Source organism: Chlorocebus sabaeus, chromosome 2 (genome assembly GCF_047675955.1).
Source record: "Chlorocebus sabaeus isolate Y175 chromosome 2, mChlSab1.0.hap1, whole genome shotgun sequence".
NCBI classification, from domain to species: Eukaryota; Metazoa; Chordata; class Mammalia; order Primates; family Cercopithecidae; genus Chlorocebus; species Chlorocebus sabaeus.
This window is the reverse complement of record NC_132905.1, coordinates 37,153,927-37,174,175: the sequence shown is the minus strand read 5'-3', so window position 1 is coordinate 37,174,175 and position 20,249 is coordinate 37,153,927. Positions and strand designations below refer to the sequence as shown.

At 49.2% G+C, this 20,249-nt stretch overlaps 1 protein-coding gene across 1 annotated transcript in view; it reads right to left on the bottom strand.

Annotated features, from left to right (window-relative positions):
• Positions 1-5,747: 5,747 nt before the first annotated feature.
• LOC140709271 (ankyrin repeat domain-containing protein 18B-like) overlaps positions 5,748-20,249 on the bottom strand; it is a 46,079-nt gene continuing 31,577 nt past the window's right edge. Inside the window, exon 12 of the mRNA XM_073007650.1 lies at positions 5,748-7,760. The gene's annotated coding sequence lies outside the window, so the exon portion shown is untranslated. The remainder of the gene's footprint in view (positions 7,761-20,249) is intronic.

Below are 20,249 nucleotides of genomic sequence, written 5' to 3'. Positions count from 1 at the left end.
TAGCTTGGTTACAATTCACTCACACATGGTTTCATTCTCAATGTGAAGCCCTATCTGAGCTCCATTCACTTTAGATTTAGAATCCATCTCCTCCATGATACCTTTTTTTGTCAGTTTGTTTTTATTGGTCACAATTTGACTACATTATGGTCACATTATGTGGTTTTAATGGTTCCGATTTGGTGTACCTGTTACGACTTTCATTTTGGTGTAATGGGGCCAATTCTGTCCATTTCCCTGCTATACCCATTATTCTCTTCTTCTTCACTAAGGGAACATAGAACTTTTTACAAGGAGCACTGTTGAAATGCCTTTATTTATGCCGTTATCCTTATTTTATTATTTAATTTAATTTCTTTCTTTTTTTTTTTTTTTTTGAAAAATGGTCTCACTCTGTCTCCCAGGCTGGAGTGCAGTGGTATGATCAGAGCTCACTACAGGCTTGAACTCCTGGGCCCTTGTGATCTCCCAGCTCAGACTCCTGAAAAGGTAGGAGTGCAGGCATAACAGGTGTGCACCACCACGCCAAATTTTTGTTTGTTTTTGTAGAGACTGAGTCCCTTTATGTTGCCTGGACTGGTTTCAAATTCCTGGGCTCAAGTGATTCTCCCACCTTGGCCTCCCAAATTGCTGGAATTACAGACATGAGCCACCATGCCTGGCCTTGATTAATGTCTTTAAATGAGTTTCCCAGTTTTTCTCATAACTGCAGTGAGCAGAGCTTATAATCCTGACCAATGTGAAATGCAGAATTCACTGGTTTGGATTTCTGAAAATCTGTTTGGAAATGGGAGAGTTATTGTTACTCTTTTCTTTTAACCAAGTTCCCTTTGCTCTTTCTGCTCGCTGCTCTCTGGAAATAGGATGAAATGCCCAGAGTCAGGTTAAGCAACTTGAAGACCCTTGGAATGATGGTCCCAACAACAAAACCTTCAATATATGAGATTTCTAACTCCCCAAAGGCATGTTGGGTATCCATGGCTGCCCGGGACTCTCTCTGGACTTGTTTGATGAAACTAAGACTTAATAGAACTAGGAAACATTTTAGGAGTGATATTTATAACAAATTGAATGATAAACCTAAAAATGAATAAAACAAAATACAAAAATAAAGAGACTAGACAAAATGGCCTTACAGATGCTGATTGGCCACAAATGCTTGGCTCTCACCCCCATGGATGCCTCACCTACTGTGATGCTTGGAGGGCTGCAGCCATCACTCAAGAAATCAGAACACAGTGGCTTCTACTGCAGCATCAGGGAGCAAAAACTAAGCCTGTCAGCTCTCAAGACACATACTTATGTATGTGTGTGCATGAGTGTGTATATATATATGTGTGTGTGTGTATGTGTGTGTATATATATATATACACACACACGTGTGAGATAAATTTTTTCAGTGACTTTAACATATCTCATGCTAAACCGATACAATGAATTAAAACTAGTGCAAATTTCTGGCAATAGAACATTATCTCCCCATTACTTATCCAGGGCATTGAAAATTGGCCCACATCACAGATCCTTAAGTCATTCTCCGAATCATGAGGAGAAAAGAGGAGAACAGAGAGAACTCCATGTATGTTCCATTCACAGGGCTGAGTGCTGTGTCTACATGATCCCTCTTGGTGCTTGCCATAATCCTGCAAGAGAAAAGTAAAAACTCAAACACACACTCACACACGCAGACATACACACGCACATGCTCAAACACAAACTAGAAACTACAGAACAAAGAAAGCATTGACAACTAACAGAAGTATAGTGCTGGCCAAGCAAAGTGGCTCATGCCTATAATCTTAGCACTTTAGACCAGGAGTTCAAGACAAACCTGGGCAACATAGGAAGACACCATCTCCACAAAACATTTTCCTAGATAAACATCATTTTTAAAAAGAGGTATAATGCCTAAGGGCTCAGGGAAGCAATACCCCTATGGCTTCATAGTAAGCAGCAGGCAAAGTTGCTTGTCAGAACAAAGTGGTAGTGATTCCAGGCTTCCTTTGCACACTTAGCCAGGAGACTGGTGAGCTCAGCACTGCCTGGGTTCACTTTACTCTTCTATGGCTCTAAAGCTCTGTCAGGTGGAACCTAAGCATAAGAGAAAGTGATATTGCGCAGGACTCTCTTGATCGCATGTGATGGAAACCTAACTCGATCCAGCAGAACATTGAATTAATTTGCTCTAATTACTAAAAATGTCCATGAGTAAGTAGATGGGCTTCTGGCTCAGTGGGATCAGGGGTCAACTAACATCAACCAAGGCTCATTCTGTCCCTTCATTTCCCATGTCAGCTCTGCTTTTCAGGCAGGCTATTTTGAGAGGGCAGCAAAAAATGGCCCCATAAATTTCATATCACTTACTTCCTTGGAAAATGCTATGCCAGTAAAAAGAAAGCACCTCATTCCCAGCAGTTTCATCAAAAGTGCAGGGATGACTTCCATGAGCCCAGTTTGGATCACACGCCCACTCCTGAATGAATTACCCTGCTGATCTGACTGCCCAGGGTGGGTCAGCACCTCCCAAATCCCATGGGCTAGTATTGAAAGAGTGGTCCTCCCATGCGAAAAATGGAAGGACAGTACCAGAGGAATATGTGCGGGAGGGCCTCATCTCTAGATAAAAAGTATGAGCATATTTGTGTTCTTTGTACACTCATTTATATAGTCACTGGGAAGAAAATGAGAAAAACACACACACGACTTTCTACAGGCCTCTGTGCTTTGTTTCCAACACTGAGCTGTGAGAAATTTAATTATTAAAACAAAACTTTGAAAATAAATAACAATTTGGGACAATGGGGACAGTTAGTTGATGCAGCACAGGTGAGCAGTTCTTTTGTGCCCATGAGGACACAATTCCCAGGAGGCCGCCTGTGGTCTCCTAGGAGAAGTGTGTGGGCACCCACAGGCTGCAGTTCCACCTTTTCCTTCCCTGGACTCTCAGGAAGACAGGAGTTCTGGATTCAGCTGAACTGAGTTCAAGTTCAGGCTCTGTGACTCACTGGCTGTGTAATTCTGGGTAAATCACTTACTCTTCTTGAGTCCCATATCCTCCTTGGTAAAAAGAAGAGGTATAGTAATTGTTAGGTTTTGAAGGCAAGGCGAGGGTTAAAGAAAGACAGAGAGACAGTTGGCAGCTTCAACAGCAACCTCTTTATTGCCAGCAAAACCCTGGGGAGGATTAAACCAGCTTAGTGCTGGCACAACTGCCGCTCACAGGCTGGGGTAATCTTGGGACTGGGAAGGCGGGGTCTGGGCGGTAGAGCTTGTTGCCCAGCAGGATATGGCAAGGATGTTCCGGCAGACAGACTGTGGAGCCTTTGCCCAGGACGATGTGATACGGATGTTTCTGCAGTAAGGCAGACAGGAAGGATGTTTCTCATGGCCCAAGTTCCCATGGAACGTTTCACTCTGACCAGGGTCTGCAACATGGCTGGAGGTTTACAACATGGTACAGGTTAGACTAACAGTAACATCTCCCAGGTAGACAGTTCTACAAAGTAAACTTCCCTTGAGCATCTACACTCTACCAGACATGGTGCTAGGACCCAGGTCACAGGAGGAACAGGACAGATGAGGTCCCTGCCACCCTGGTGCTCATGTCTGATACAGGAAGCTAATAGGTTATAAGACCAGGTCAGATGTTAGTGGTAATGAAAGACATTACCAGAGTGAGATGAGCTAGAAAGAAACGGAAGGAGCTGTTCCAAACACAGTGACAGGTGGAGACCCCTCCAAAAGGTGATTTTTGAGCAGAAACCTGAGAAATGTGGAGGGGGCCATGGGGACATACCAGCCCCTGCAGCCACCCCAGGATTAAAGACTTAGCAGCAGGAGGGTAATGGAATGGCCTGAGCTGTGCGTCCTTCATGCTTCCTTCCTCAGTGGTGCAAGAACAGAAACATGGGGCAATTCCATGCTGCGTCCATGGAAGGAGCATGAAGCAGCCACACTGCAGAGCGGGGGTGGGGATAAAATCTGGCCCAACAGTAAAGGTAGAAGCAGGTGCTGCTGACCACTCACCACAACACAGGTCATGAAGCATAACCAGCCCCTGAAGGTGCGTCCAGGGTCAGGCCAGCTGGCCGGGGTGCCAGCATCTTAGTATTGATCCCAGGAGACAAGATGAGCTGGTTAGGGGGAAAAAACAAACAGGAAACTATCAGAACATTCCAGAGGACCCATGACACTTAGCATGAACTTCCAGAGCGGGATCTGTATGGCATTGCTGGTTCTAAAGAGTTGGCCCCACCATCCCCACCTGCCCGGTGCCCGACCAGGGGAAAACCTAGGGTAAGGTCCACAGAAACAACCCCTGTGGAAGGGGAAAGGGTGTTCTCATCCAAAACCAAGGGAGGAGACCCACGAAACTCCACTCATATGGAGCAGAGCGGCCTGCAGGGAGAAACAGGATTCTGCTGCTCATTTGGGTATCTGCTTCCCAGCAGGAAAGGGGACCATGCAGGATAGAGGGGCTAAGTGAATCCTGGGCTGTGGGGTTACGGGAGCCGGTGCTGACTCACTGTTGGAGGTGAGCCACAAGACGAGGCTTAGAACCCCTCCCTGCAGCCTCTCCAGTCTAATAAGGAGATTGTAGTGTGGTCGTGGCGGTATCCGGACACAGTTGAAGGGCACAAGGAGTGATACCTCCTCCGGCCTCCTCTCTCAGCTGTAGATTCTCCGAGTTCCTGGAACAGCTTCTCCGTGGCCCCACCAAAATGGAGAGTGGTGACAGCACCCAGAATATGCTAACCCCAGGACCCTGTGCCATACCACCTTGTTCCCTTGGCCCTGCCCAAACCTTTGTAAACAGCTTTTTCTTAATGACCCTTCAGTGGCTTCAAGGTCCTTGCCAGCACCTGACTGCCACATTCCCCAGAGGGACCAAGCTCCTCGGCACAGGAGCTGAGGTTTCTACAGGCACAGAGGAAACACTGTCCCAGCTGTTGGAATGGAGTCAGGAGTGGAAAACAGAATGCTTGTTCTCAACGCTCAGACTCACCAATTGTTTCATTTCATCACACCAAGGCTGTGTGGCATTTTGAAGCAGAACTAGTAATCTACATAATTACAAATTATGTTCTTAAGAGAAGCTGCTCAGTGCCATGCCTGACACAAGGTGAACCTCCATGAGGAGATGTGTGAGGAACCAGGGTGCCGTAGTTACAAACCAGGACTCCAGGTGCAGACTGCTTGGTTCAAACCTGGACCAGTGGAATGCATTTTCGTAACTCTCTGTATTGCTCTTTGCCCCAGTTTTTCCATCTAACGACTAGAAGTAAAAACAAGGTTATTGTGAAAATTAAGTGAATTAAAGTAAGCGGAGAGGGCCTACAACACCCCCCACCCCCCGCCACACAGTCAGCACTGAGCATGTTTTTCTTCACTACTCTTAATGAGGTAAGAGTGAGTGCACAGGCACCAGCCATGAGCCTGGGCTTTCTATGGCATAGGCATCAGAGATCCCATTTTTGATGTCCTGCATACATTCTTTTGATGCTGATAAGGGAGGAGTCTCACGGGAGAGGAGCAAGCAACCACATTGGGGCCAGAAAACTCATGGTCAAAATTGAACTCCACCATTGTTCAGCTGGGTGACTCTGGGCAAGTGACTTTCCCTCTCTGATCCTCATGTTCCTTTTTGATAAAAACAGCACAATGGCAGGCCTAAGGGGATTGAAGGAGTGCACAGAAAAATGTGGGTCTTAGTTTGAATTTCCTGGAAGTAGATCCTGAGGCAAAGATTCAAATACAAAAACTTTATTTGGAGATGACTCTAGGACAGTAATTCGACTGCCAGTCCTTCCTCAGGGTGCGAATCTCAGGAAACACCGGTAGAGCCATGGGGAACAGAGACGGGAAAGGAATGCAGCAGTTAACGGGACCTTCATCAAGAAAGTTTCCACTGTGGCAGTCAGCACTGAGCCCTGCCAGGTACCTCCGAGAGACAGCATAGAACACGCGCCTCAGAGTCATCTCACCCAGAGCAAGGGAGCTGGGGTATTTATCCACTGATACCCACCAGTCAAACCTCAGGGATCCTTTCAAGGTCATGATTCCTGCAGAATGTCCTGCCTGCACTGCAAGGGTCAGACCTGAGGTTGAGCGCAGTGCCCCTGACAGCACCTCCAGCAATGAGCAGGAACACAGTGTGGTGTGGAGAGTTTCAGTGAGTCACTGACTCCAACACACACACACATACCTTCACACACCACACTCCAACACCAACACAGTGCATATGTATATACACATACATGCATACATGACTGTTGGCCACTTAGATCCTGGTGACTTCATGGGATAGATGATAAGGCAGGAATCAGAGGGAAGAACAAAATTAAGGGGAGTGAATGTCTTAAGAACAAAATGCACATTTAGGCAGAAAATCAAGGGGGAAGAGGAGTGGTCTGGACACCAAATGCCTGCAGGTGGCACCTGCTCTACACACACTGTCACTAATTCTCTAAGCAGCCTCATGGGGTAGAAGAAATTCCCCTCAATTTACAGATGACAGAAATGTAGTTTAGAAAAGAAAACTGATTTTACCAATGTCTCAGCAAGTTAGTGGGTGAAGGTATGGACTCCCAGCTCTCTCTGTCCACAAAGCCTACAAATTCTCCCTTGTTAGGCAGGCTGGGTACCGGGCTCTGCTTCTGGACTCTGCTCCTTTTCCTGCTAGGCAATCATGGCAGAACTGGCAGAAACGTTATGCCCCTTCACCAACTGGAGCAGAGCCAATGAGGGGGGCTGGGGAACAGGCCATGAGGCCCTGCACCCTCCATTCATTGTCTTCAGGATTGCGATCCCTCAGAACTCTTGCACCACCACGTGGTGGCAGCACTCTCAGTGTCTGGGTGTCTTCTGAGGTTGTACAGGATGCAGTGGAGGCCACTGGCTGTGCTGTCATATCCTAAGTGGCAGCCACCCAGTCTTGGGCTTCTTGGCTGCTTCAGCACCAGAGGTTGGACAGTGCCCATGCACTGAGGCCCTCAGGAGAATGGGAGGGAAAGGAAATGCAGCATGGAGAGATGTAGGGTCCATCCACCATGTCCCTGGATGGACAGATTCCTGTTCCCACAGTAGTCCACACCGGGACCACGATTGGTGCTCATAAACATGCCAGCCTCCTTTTATATTTCCTTGTCTGACAACTCCTTCCCATTTTCATCCTGGAGACAAGACTTCTGAACACACTAGCTCTGAGAGCACCTGAGACAGTCCCTGAAGACCTTTTATCCAAGCAGGATCCCTCCCTTGCCATCTCCAGACCTCCCCACAAGCTCCCTCCCTGGTCTCCTGGCTCTTGTTCATCCCTTCCAGGCAGCCTTCCACAATCATCTCTAAAACATATCTGACTCTCCCTCATTTAGCTGGCACTTTCCATGGCTCCCCAGAGCCCTCCAGATTAAGTTCAAATTCTTTGATCAGACACTTGATCTCAAGCTGCATTCTACCTCCTGAATTAAGAACCCCTAGAAGTCCAACTTGCTCAGCACAAATGAATCACTGAAGTCAAAAATCTTGAATGTGGCCTTGGCTTTGAGGAAGTCATCAACACCCTGGCTAGTGAGGGTGCAGTGCTGCTCCAGGATGATGGTGTGTAAAGTTGTGCTCCAGGTCACAGGCCCTGAAGAAGCATCTCCGCTCAGGACTGGGTAATACAGGAAGTCTGTGCACAGGCAGATCTGCTGGTGCCGTTACACTATGCAGCTCCAAGATGGTGGCAATATACTTTCCGGGATTCCTGCAGGGTGAGGCTGGGGAGAGGAAGCAGTTCCATAACACATATGAAACCCTGGAAAGACTTCCCAGCCAGAATCTCAGGACCACATTACATCCAGAAATGGGTGCCCTCTGGGCACACTTCTCTCCCTACTACCCACTCTGAGCTGCCTCCTAGCCCCATATGCCACAGCCTGGCCCAGGGCTTGGAGCCCAGCGGGTGTTCAGTCCATGGTGTTGACTGCTCCCTGGGCCAGGAGAGCCCTTGGCAGCTGTGTGACTCCTCCTGTAGAGCCCCTGCCTCTACCATGGGACCTCCTGATTCCCACGGAAGCCCCCACGGCCCTGGATTGCTCTACCTGCCCTGGGATCCTCTAGCTCCATAGACCTTACTTGATGCCTTAGCCCTCCCAGAACATGACATGTTTCTCAGAATGTGGCTGATGTCCAGGGCCATCTGCGGATGTTTGCTGGGGGTCTCTTGCTGTTCTCCTTTATGGTCTGTAGGGCAGGGTCAAGAGGAGAAACCAGTCCAACATTCAGAATGGACAAAAAGCTCACTGCCACAACAGCAACCACCAGTCAGCAGTGCTTCCGGATGGAAAAGAGGTTTCATTCTGCAGAAAGCTCCTTGTTTGGCTTCTTTCGGAAGCCAGGGAGGTGTACCAAGCCCAGCTTAACTGCGATGCCTATGTTACCATCTGTTTCTAGGATGTGCGATGGGCCCCTGCGCCCACTGTAGGGTTGACGTTCCCTCCAGCTGGAGACCTGGGCTCCTGACCACCTGACCTGTTTGTCCTGCTCTGGATGACAATGGAAAGTCTGTGCCTGGTATTTCCCTAGGTTCTTGGTTTCTACTTTCTAGACATCCAGCAGCAGTGACCATACCTGTTCCCACTCCTGAAAGGGGATTCCCTTGTAGGGCAGCCGAGACATCTACAGATGGAAGACTGCTCAGTGAGACAGGCCACAGGGGTCCCCGGGGAGGATCAGGGGCTGGAGGATTCTGGAGGTTTCCAGCCTTGGGGTCTGTGGTTCCTCAAAGAGGTTAGGTCTACCTAGTACCAGGCCTGCCCTCCCATGATTCAAAGAGTGGATGATTGCTCAGCATCAAGAACTCTGATCTGGAACTAGTTTTTCATTTAGGTCACCAAGAGACAACCCCTAACCCCTGAGCAAGCCATGGTCCAAACTCTGGCATGAGATTCTCTTCCAGCAATGTGATGCTTACAGGGCCAGGTAGAAAAGTTGGTGACCAGGCCTTCTGTCCTCCGGCAAAGGACAGTGTGCCATCCACCCTAGAAAGGCAGGTGGTACCAGGCCACAGCACTTGGTGCCTATATCCCTGGCTCTGCAGACACTGGTCATGGAGGTCCTCCCCTCTTCACTTTACCTTCTTGCTGCTCCTAGATTTCCTCTAGTCACTAAACACTTCGAGCCATTTTTCTGTGCATCTGATCTGACATTTTTGCTCTCAGATGAAACACGATAAAGTAAGCCGAGCCACCAGGATTCCTGGAGGGAATCTTTGGGTTTTGGGCTCCATGGCCCTGAGGGGACTGAACCAGAAGGAGCCAGGGAAAGGCAAACACTGGGACTCAGGCCCTATGACCCAATGGCCATTGGTGGCTTGTCCTTATGGCCCCAAGACACTCTGTCCTCAGGCCACAGACACCATGGGGTATGGTCAGGTCTCAACCTCCCAGTAGTGTCCTGGCACTAGCGGGTGCTGACCCTTGAGCCACAACTGCAGTTGTGGGTTTTGGGTTTGGTAAAAACACCTCAGGGACAGAGTTCTGGGGTTGACTTTGGCAGGAAACATGGCCCCTTCCAGGGATGATGTGTCACGCCTACTTGCCACGAAATGTGCACATAGGCTGTCCCTCTGCCCATGGCATCCTGCTGGAGAGGACGGAGGAAGTCAGGGAACAGGCAGGGTGGACAGCTGGGGTGCAGGGAGAGGCAGGTGCATGCTGGCAGGTCAGACCCTTCGAGGGCTGTGTGGGGGCATCAGGTGGAGTGGGCTCCAGGTTCACCCTCAGTGCACTGGGCAGGTCTCAGGACAGGCTTCCTGGACCCCACCCGGGTGATGTGGTCACTCCCTGGGGGACTGTTGTCAGGCCCTGGTCAACCATCCTGGGCAGAACAATCCCATCTCCAGACTGGACTTCCTGAGTCCTGAGACAGGAGAGTGCTGCCCAGGCCTGACACACTAGGAGGACCTGTTAAGTCCTCCATCCCTAGACCAGCCTCGCACACAGCAGGGCAGCCTCTTACCTTTACCTTCAGGGCACGGACTGACCCATCTCATTCTAAGGCAACCAAGGCAGAGCTGAGGACCTGTGCCAGGCTGGGAGCCAGACCCCTCCCTAAATGGGCCTGAAGGAAGTACCATATCTGTCCCAATGCGCCACAAATTTCAGCCCAGGAGACACATAGGGAAGGGAGGGCACGTCCTCCCTGCCGGCTGACACTGGAAAAGCGGGACCTGGGAGACCAGGGAGCGCAGGGCTGGCAGGGGCTGCTTCAGGCCCAAGGAGAGCTCAGGCTGCGCCATGGGGCTGCCGCTCTTGGGCCAGATGCTGTACCCTCTGCAGGATCTGAGAAAATCCAGTCTGGAGATGGGATTGTTCTGCCCAGGATGGGTGACCAGGGCCTGACAACAGTCCCCCAGGGAGTGACCACATCACCCGGGTGGGATACAGGGAGCCTGTCCTGAGACCTGCCCAGTGCACTGAGGGTGCACCTGGAGCCCACCCCACCTGACCCCCAATAGTCCTCACAGGGTCTGACCCCCAGCATGCACCCCCCTCTCCCTGCACCCCCGCTGCCCACCCTGCCTGTTCCCTGGCTTCCTCCATCCATCCTGTGCAGCCCATAGACTGCGACCATCTCACCGGCCACTCTGGCCCTTCCTTTACCTTTGTCCTGTCAGAATCTCTGAGCAAGATCTCCCAGGTCCATCTAAACACCTGCTTTTTCCATTTTCACTGGGCCGTTGGACACCACTGGGCCATCCCAGCTGTCCACAGGTCCTTTGATAACGTGCATTTCCTCTGACCTCTCCCAGCAGTGCTCAGCAGCCCCCATTTACCAGATCCCTGCTGACCAGATCCCACACATCAGCTCCTCCCTGACCACACCCTCCCTGAATAGACCCCCATGACCAGCTCCCATAAACCAACCTCCCGCTGCCAGACCCATAATCACCAGGCCTCACTCACCAGGACCTTACTGACCAAGCCTCAGTGACAAGGCCTCACTCACCAGGACCTTACTGACCAGGCCTCACTGACCAGGACCTTACTGACCAGGACCTTACTGACCAGGCCTCACTGACCAGGACCTTACTGACCAGGACCTTACTGACCAGGCCTCACTGACCAGGACCTTACTGACCAGGCCTCACTGACCAGGACCTTACTGACCAGGACCTTACTGACCAGGCCTCAGTGACCAGGACCTTACTGACCAGGACCTTACTGACCAGGCCTCACTGACCAAGACCTTACTGACGAGGCCTCACTGACAAGGGCTCACTGACCAGGTCCTTACTGACGAGGCCTCACTGACAAGGGCTCACTGACCAGGTCCTTACTGACGAGGCCTCACTGACAAGGGCTCACTGACCAGGTCCTTACTGACGAGGCCTCACTAATCAAGTTCCACAGATCATGACCCCTTTGCCTGGCCCCACAGATGAAGGTCCACTGACCAGGCCTCCAGGGAATAGGCTGCCAGTTATCAGGCCCCTACTAACCAGGCCTGAGGTGACCAGATGTCTTTGACCAGGAACCCAGTGGGTAGGCCCCACTGAACAGGCACACACTGCTCAGATCCCCGCTGACCAGGTCACCCCGTAGACCGAGGCTACAAAAGTCACCACTGATCAAGACCTCTCTGACCAGGCCCCGACTGATTAGGTTCCACTGACCAGGCTGCCCTGACCAGGGACTCACTGACAAGAGCCTCTGCTGTTTAAGTCCCATGTGACCAGGCTTCCACTGAATAGCACCCCTTGACCTGGTCACCAGTGACCCAGATCACACTGACAAGGCCACCACTAAGCCCCAGCTGACCAGGTCTCCACTGACCAAGCCCCGCAGCCCAGCTTTGCACTGACCAGACACCAAACATTTGTCTGCCAGTAGGTCCCCACTCACCAAGACCCCCACTCCTAGATCCCCTGAGACCCACTCTAAGCAGACCCCTGCTGACCACGCCCCCACTAAGTACGCCTCACTGACCAAGTCCTAACTGACTAGCTCCACTGAGCAGGCCCACACTGATCAGGCCCCTTCTAACCACCCCAGAAGGCAAGCGGCAATGAGATGTTTCATATGTCGGGGTAGGAGCAAGATGGAGAGAGGAAGGAGGTGCCACATCCTGTTATACAACCAGATCTCATGAGAACTCACATCAGGAGATCAGCATCAAGAAGGTTAACCATTGGTGAAGGAACCACCCACACCACCGCCCACTGTTTCCAGTCAGAAACCTCCTGCAGAGGCAGAGCCTCTTAGGAAACTTCCACTATGGCAGTGCAGAAGGAAAATATAGGCTTGGAGCCCCCACACAGGAGGCCACCATCCTCCAGAACCCAGATTCACAAGCCACCAACAGCTCACACCCTCAGTAATGGAAAAGGTACAGGCACTCCACACCAGCCGAACCCATGAGAGCAGCCATGGGGGCTGAAGCCTGCAAAGCCACAGGTGCACTGCCCTAGTAGAGGTTTCCCATGAGCCTCTGCCTCTGCAGTAGGTTACTCCCCCTTCCTACTACCCTCCACCTTCCCACCACCCTACTCACGACCTACACCTCCCACCCTACCCCTCCTTTTCCTTCCACCCCAATCCCTTCTCGTCCAATATTAAATCACCTCCCACCTGGCCCCACCTCCAACATTCAGGATTCCAATTCCACATTAGTGTCATAGGGGCACACAGCCATCCCATATAATTCCGACCCTGATACCCCAGAACCTCATGTCATTAGCACAGAGCAAAACACAATCATACCTTTTCTAAAAGTTTCCAAAAGTCTTAACTCATTCCGAATGTAAACATGTCCAAGTCTCATCTGAGACAAGGCTACAGGCCCTTCTGGCTATGAGTCCCTGAATTTAAAAGGGATTTCTTTTCTTTCAAGGTACGATGATGGGACGGGCGTCGGGTAAGGTTTCACAATCCACAGGGAAGAAATTCCCCAGAAAAATAACACAAATGTGAGTGCAAAACCCAGCAGGTCCTGGCTAACACGGTGAAACCCCGTCTCTACTAAAAAATACAAAAAACTAGCCGGGCGAGGTGGCGGGCGCCTGTAGCCCCAGCTACTCGGGAGGCTGAGGAAGGAGAGTTGTGTAAACCCGGGAGGCGGAGCTTGCAGTGAGCTGAGATCCGGCCACTGCACTCTAGCCTGGGCGACAGAGCGAGACTCCGTCTCCAAGAAAAAACAAAAACAAAAACAAAAACCAGCAGGACACTATGCACTCAATCTTTAAGTTCAATAATCACCAAGAGAACTCACTATCATGCAGACAGCATTAAGGAGAGAGCGTTTAACCATTTGTGAAGATTCCGCCGCCCATCCTAGTCTTTCACGCCCACAAAATAACCTCCCCCATCCTCTCCATGCCCCTACCTCCACCCCCCACTCTTCTCCATGATTATATCACCTCCTACCAGGCCCCTCTTTAACATTCCCCATTACAATTCCACAAGAGTATTGGTAGAGACACAGGGCCAAATCATATTATTCTGACCCGGGTGCCCCCAAATCTCATATCCTTGTCACACTGAAAAATACAGTGATGCCTGCTCTACAGTCCCCTAAAGTCTTAACTCATTCCAGAATTTACTGAAATGTCCAAAGCCCAAAGTCTCATCTGAGACAAGGCTGCAGTCCCTTCTGCCTCTGAGTTTCTGAAATACAAAGCAAGTTAACAACTTCCAAGGTATAATGATTGTACAGGCACTGGAGAAGCATTCCCAGGCAAAAGGAAAAATGATTGCCAGAAAACAACACAAAACACAGATGGGACTTACAGATCCCATGCAAGTCAAAAACCCAGCAGGCCAGTCATTGAATCCTACAGCTCCAAACCATCTTTTCTGAATTTACATGCCACATCTAGAGCACAGGGGTGTGATGGCTGGGCTCCCAAGGCCTTGGGCAGCTCAGCATCTGTGGCTGTGCAGGTCTGTCTCCTACAGCTGCCCTCATGGGTGGGGCTGGTGTTGAGTGCCTGTGGCTTTTCCACACTGAGGCTGCAAGCAGTTGGTGGGACTATGAATCTGGGGTCTGGAAAGTGGTGCATATAGGCTGCAGGTTGTGAGGCGTTTGATTGGGTTTAATAGGGTAGGAATGTTTTCATTGATGTTAATTAGTGTGGGGAAGTGGGGTTGTGGGGGCTTCAACCCCATATGTTCCTTCTGTACTGCCCTAGTAAAGGTTTCCCATGAGGCTCTGCCTCTTGGAAAAGCTTCTGCCTGGACACCCAAGTTTTTCCGTACATACTCTGGAGTCTATTAGAAGCCTCCCAAGCCTCTAGTCTTGTGCTCTGTGCACCTGCTGGCTTAACACTATGTGGAAGCCATCAAGGCTTGGAGCCTGCATCCCTAAACAGTGACCCAAGCTGTACCTGTGCATCTTTCAACCATGGCTGGAGCTGGAGCTGCAGGGATGCAGGCAGCAGTGTCCTGAGGATGGATACAACCGCGTGACCATGGGACTGACCCGGGAAAGCATTCTTCGGTCATAGAACTCAAGGTCTGTGAGAGCAAGCTCTGCTGCAAAGCTCTCTGAAATATCTTCAAGGCCTTTTTAACATTGCCTTCGCTATCAGCACTTGGTTCCATTTTATGCAGATTTCTGAAGCCTTCTTGAACGTTCCCACTGAAAATCAGCTTTTCTTTTTGACCCCTTGGCCAGGCTGCAAATTTTCCAAACTTTAAAACTCTGCTTCTCATTTAAAAAATGTTTCGATTTGAGGGCATTTATTCAGTCACACAGAAGACCACAGGCTGTGTGATACAGACAGGACACGTCTTGAGATTTGCTGCCTAAAATTTCATTTCACCAGACATATCCTAAATCACCACCCTCAAGTTCAAAGTTTCACAGGTCTCCAGGGCAGAGGCACTATCCCGCCAAGTTCTTTGCTAAGGCAAAACAAAAGTAACCTTGGCTCCTGTTCCCAGTAAGTTGCTCATTTTCATCTGAGACCTTCTAAGCCTGGCCTTCCCTTGTCCATCCTTCAGTCACCCTTTGAATTGCGACTATTTTAAAAGTCTCTATGGTCACCCTTTTAATTATAACTATTTAACATGTGTCTACAATAGTCTGAACTTTCCCTCATCTTTCTGTCTTCTTCCCAGCCCTCCAAACTGTGCAGTGTCTGGTAGTTACCCACCTCTGAACCTCCTTCTACCTTTTCAGCTATCTTTGTCACAGCCTGGCAATGTGGTAAAAGAAGAAAAGTCCATTTTCAGGGGGAAAATTCAAGAAGGCTTCAGATATATACATATAAAAGAAGTCAAATTATAATAGTAAAAAAAGAAAAGAAAAGAAAAGAAAGAGGAAAAAAACCTAGAGGACATTTCATAGATCCACTCTGCAGTACAAATTTTCTGTAAAATTATTTTAAAAAGAGGTTTAATTGGCTCATGGCTCTGCAGGCTGTAAAGGGAGCATAGTGGCTTCTGCTTCTGGGAGGACTCAGGAAGCCTCACAATCGTACCAGAAAGCCAAGCGACAATGAGATGTTCCATATGGCAGGAGTAGGAGGAGGATAGAGAGGAAAGAGGTGCCATACCCTGTTATACAACCAGATCTCATGAGAACTCACTATCAGGAGATCAGCATCAAGAAGACTAACCATTGGTGAAGTTTCTACCCACACCACCGCCCCCTGTTTCCAGGCAGAAGCCTCCTGCAGAGGCAGAGCCTCTTGGAGAACCTCTACTAGAGCAGGGCAGAAGGAAAAGACAGGCTTGGAACCCCAGTTCAGGAGGCCACCAACCTCCAGACTGCAAGATTCATAGACCCACCAAGAGCTTGCACTCTCAGTTGGAAAAGCTACAGGCACTCAACACTAGCCCAGCCCATGAGAGCAGCCATGGGGCTACACCCTGCAAAGCCACAGGTGCACTGCCCTAGTAGAGGCTTTCCATGAGCCTCTGCCTCTACAGCAGACTACTCCCCCTTCCTACTACCCACCACCCTCTCACCCACCCTAAACAACCTACTCTTCACCCTCCCCACTCCCCCACTTTTCCTTCCACTCCTGCCCCTCTCCCATCCATGATTAAATCACCTCCCGCCAGGCCACACTTCCAAAATTAAGGATTACAATTCATATGAGTTCTGGTAAAGAAACACAGCCAAATCATATTATTCGGACCCTGATCCCCTGCAGTCTCACATCCTTCTCACAGAGCAAAACATATTCATGCCTTTTCAAAAGCTTCCAAAATCTTAACGCATTCCAAAATTAACTCAAACGTAAAAAAATTCAACATCTCATCTGAGACAAGTCTACAGTCCCTTTTGCCTGAATTTAAAAGGATGTTCTTTTCTTTCAAGGTACAATAATGGTACAGGCATTGGGTAAGCTTTTTCAATCCCAAGGGAAGAAGTTTCCCAGGAAAATAACACAAATCGGAACACAGGTGCAAAACAAGTCCAAAACCCAGGAGGCCACTATTCGTTCAATCTCAGAGCTCTAAAATCATGAAGAGAATTCACTGTTACAAGCACAGCAGTAAGGAGATGGTGTTTAACTATTTGTGAAGGATCTGCTCCCCACTCCCAATTTTCACCCCTCACCCCAACCACAATTCCCCCATTCTCCCTACCCCCTAACCTTCCAACTCCCACTCTCCACCACGATTAAATCACCTTCCACCAGGCCCCACCTTTAACATTCTGATTACAATTCCACATGAGTTTTGGTAGGGACACAGAGCTAAATTGTATTATTCTGTCCCTGACTCCCCAAATCTCCTGTCCTTCTCACGTTGCAAAATATGATGCCTTCCCTACAGCCCCCTAAAATCTTCTATCATTGAAGCATTTATAAAAATGTTGAAAGCTTAAAATCTCATCTGACACAAGGCTACAGTCCCTTAGGCCCGTGAGCCTCTGTAATATAAAGCAAGTTAACTACTTCCAAGGTACAAGGCTTGTACAGGCATTAAGTAACCATTCCCAGCCAGAAGGAAGAATTTTGCCAGAAAAAAACAAAACACAGATAGGACTTACGGGCCCCATGAAACTCCAAACAGAGAAGGCCAGTCATTCAATTCTATAGCTCCAAAATCACCCTTTTTAAAACCTTGTCCCACATGCAGAGCACAGGGGTATGAGGGCTGGGTTCCCAAGGCCTTGTGCAGCTCTGCACCTGTGCCATTGCAGGGTTTATGCCCCACAGCTGCCATCATGGGCTGGGCTGCTGTGGAGTGCCTGTAACTTTTCCCCACTGAGGATACAAGTTGTCAGGGGGGTCTGCCAATCTGGGGTCTGCGTGATGGTGGCCTCCAGCTTGGGGGTTCCAACTCCAAATTTTCCTTCTGCATTGCCCTAGTAGAGGTTTCTTATGAAGGGATGCCTTTCTGAGATGCTTTTGCCTGGACACCCAGGCATTTCCACACATCTTCCAAAATCTCCAGAGAGGCTCCCAAGCCTCTACTCTCATGCTCCACCCACCCAGTGGCTTAACACTATGAGGAAAATACCAATGCTTCTAGCCTGCACCCTCTGAAGCAGTGACCCAAGCTGTACTTGTGCATCGTTCAGCCATGGCCAGAGCTGGAGCTGGAGCTGCAGGGATTGCAGGCAGCAGTGTCCTGAGGCTACTCATAGATGGGGGTTGGGAGGTCATGGAACTAGCCCAGGAAATCATTCTCCTCTCCTAGGCTGCAGGTCCTGTGGTAGCAAGGGCTACTGCAAAGGTCTCTAAAATGTCTTCAAGGCCTTTTCCCTATTGTCTTGGCTCTTATCACTGGGCTCCTTTTTATGCAAATTTCTGAAGCCTTCCTCAGTTTTCCACTGAAAATCAGCTTTTCCTTTTGTGGAGTCACGTTCTTTGCTACATCAAAACAAAAGGAACCTTGGTTCCTGCTCCCAGCAAATTTTTCATTTTCATCTGACACCTTGTAAGTCTGATCTTTACTGTCTATTTTCCTGTGAGCCTTCTGAACACAAGTGTTTAACAATTCTTTACAAAGATCCAAACTTCCCTCATCTTCCTGTCTTCAAAGCCCTCCAAACTCTCCCGACCTCTGTCTGCTACCCTCTTCTGAAACTGCTTCTACATTATCAGCTATCTTTGCTGCAGCCTGGCAACGTGGTAAAGGAAAACAAGTCCATTTTCAGGGGGAAAATTCAAGAAGGCTTCAGATACTTCAACGAAAAGAAGCTGAGTGCTGATTGCCAAGACAATAGAGAAGGCCTTGAAGACATTTAATGGTTCAACTTTGCACTACTTATTTTCCCTATAATCATAAAGAAAAGAGGTTGACTTGGCTCATGATTCTGTGGGCTGTAAGGAAGCATAGTGGCTTCTGCATCTGAGAGGACTCAGGAAGCCTCCCGATCACACGAGATTGTCGTGGGGCAATGAGATGATTCTTGTGGCAGGAGTAGGAGCAAGATAGAGAGAAAAAAAAACCTGCCATGCCCCATTGTGCAAGCAGATCTCATGAGAACTCACTATCACAAGGACAGCATCAAGAAGATGGTGCTTAACCATTGGTGAAGGATTCACCCCCACCCCCAACTCCCACTGTTTCCAGACAGAAGCCTGCTGCAGAGACATAGCCTCTTGGAAAACCTCTACTAGGGAAGTGTGGAAGGAAAATATGGGCTTGGAGCCCCCATGCAGATGGCCACCAGCCTCCAGACCCCAGAGTCACAGACGCACCAACAGCTCACATCCTCAGTGTGGAAAAGCTATAGGCACTCAACATCAGCCCAACCCATGAGAGCAGCTGCCGGGGCTAAACACTGGAAAGCCACAGGTGCACTGCCCTACTAGAGGTTTTCCATGAGGCTTTGCCTCTGCAGCAGTCTATTCCCCCTTCCTACTACTCCCCACCTTCCCACTAGCATACTGCCAACCCACTCCTCCCAATTCTACCCATCCCTTTCACTTTCCACCACCCCCAACCTCCTACCCATAATGAAGTCACCTGCTACAACATTAGGGATTACAATTCCACATGAGATTCATAGGGACACACAGTCAAACCATATCATTCTGACACTGACATCCCAGAATCTCAAGTCCTTATCACAGAGCAAAATGCAATCATGACTTTTCAAAAGTTTCCAAAAGTCTCAAGTCATTCTAAATGTAAAAAACTCAGTCTCACCTGAGACGAGGCTACAGTCCCTTCTGCCAATGAGTCCCTGAATTTAAAATGGAGTTCTTTTCTTTCATGGTACAATGATGGTACGGGAACTGGGTAAGCTTTCTCATTCCAAAGGGAAGGAATTTCCCAGAAAAATAACACAAATGGGCCCATAGGCCCAATGTACATCCAAAACCCAGCAGGACAGTATTCACTGTATCTCACAGCTCCAGAATCATCAACAGAACTCAGTATCATGTGGATAGCATTAAGGAGATAATGTTTAACCATTTGTGAAGGATCCAACCCCCACCCTCATCTTTCACCCCCACCCACAAAATAAATTACCTTCTTCCCCCCACACCCCTGCCTCCAACCCACACTCTTCTCCAGGATTCAATCACCTCCCATTAGGCTCCAACTTTAACATTCACCATTACAATTGCATATGAGTTTGGCAGGGATGCAGAGACAAATCATATTATTCTGACCCTAAGCCCCATATCTCATGTACTTCCCACACTGCAAAATACAATGATGACTTCTCTACAGTTGCCTAATATCTTAACTCATTCCAGAATTTACCAAAATGTCCAAAGCCCAAAGTCTATTCTGAGACAAGGCTGCTGTCTCTTCTGGCCCTGAGCCTCGGAAATACAAAGCAAGCTAACTACTTCCAAGGTACAATGATTGTACAGGTATTGGGTAAGCATTCCCAGCCAAAAGGAAGAAATTTGCCAGAAAGAAGCACAAAACACAGATAGGACTTACAGACCGCATGCAAGTCAAAAACTCAGCAGACCAGTCATAGAACCCAACAGCTCCAAATCATCTTTTGTGAATCCAGATCCCACATCCAGAGCACAAGGGTGTGAGGCCTGGGCTCCCAAGTACTTGGGCGGGTCTGCACCTGTGGCTTTGCAGGGTCTAACCCCCACAGTTGCCCTCATGGGCTGGGCTGGTGTTGAGTACCTGTAGCTTTTCCACACTGAGGGTGCAAGCTGTTAGTGAGTCTATGAATCTGGTGTTTGTAGAATGGTGCCTCCCTGTGTGGGGGTAACAACCCTGTATATTCCTTCTGTATTGCCCTAGTAAAGGATTCCCATGAGGCTCTTCCTCTTGGAAAAGTTTCAACCTGGACACCCAGGTTTTTCCATACATACTCTGGAG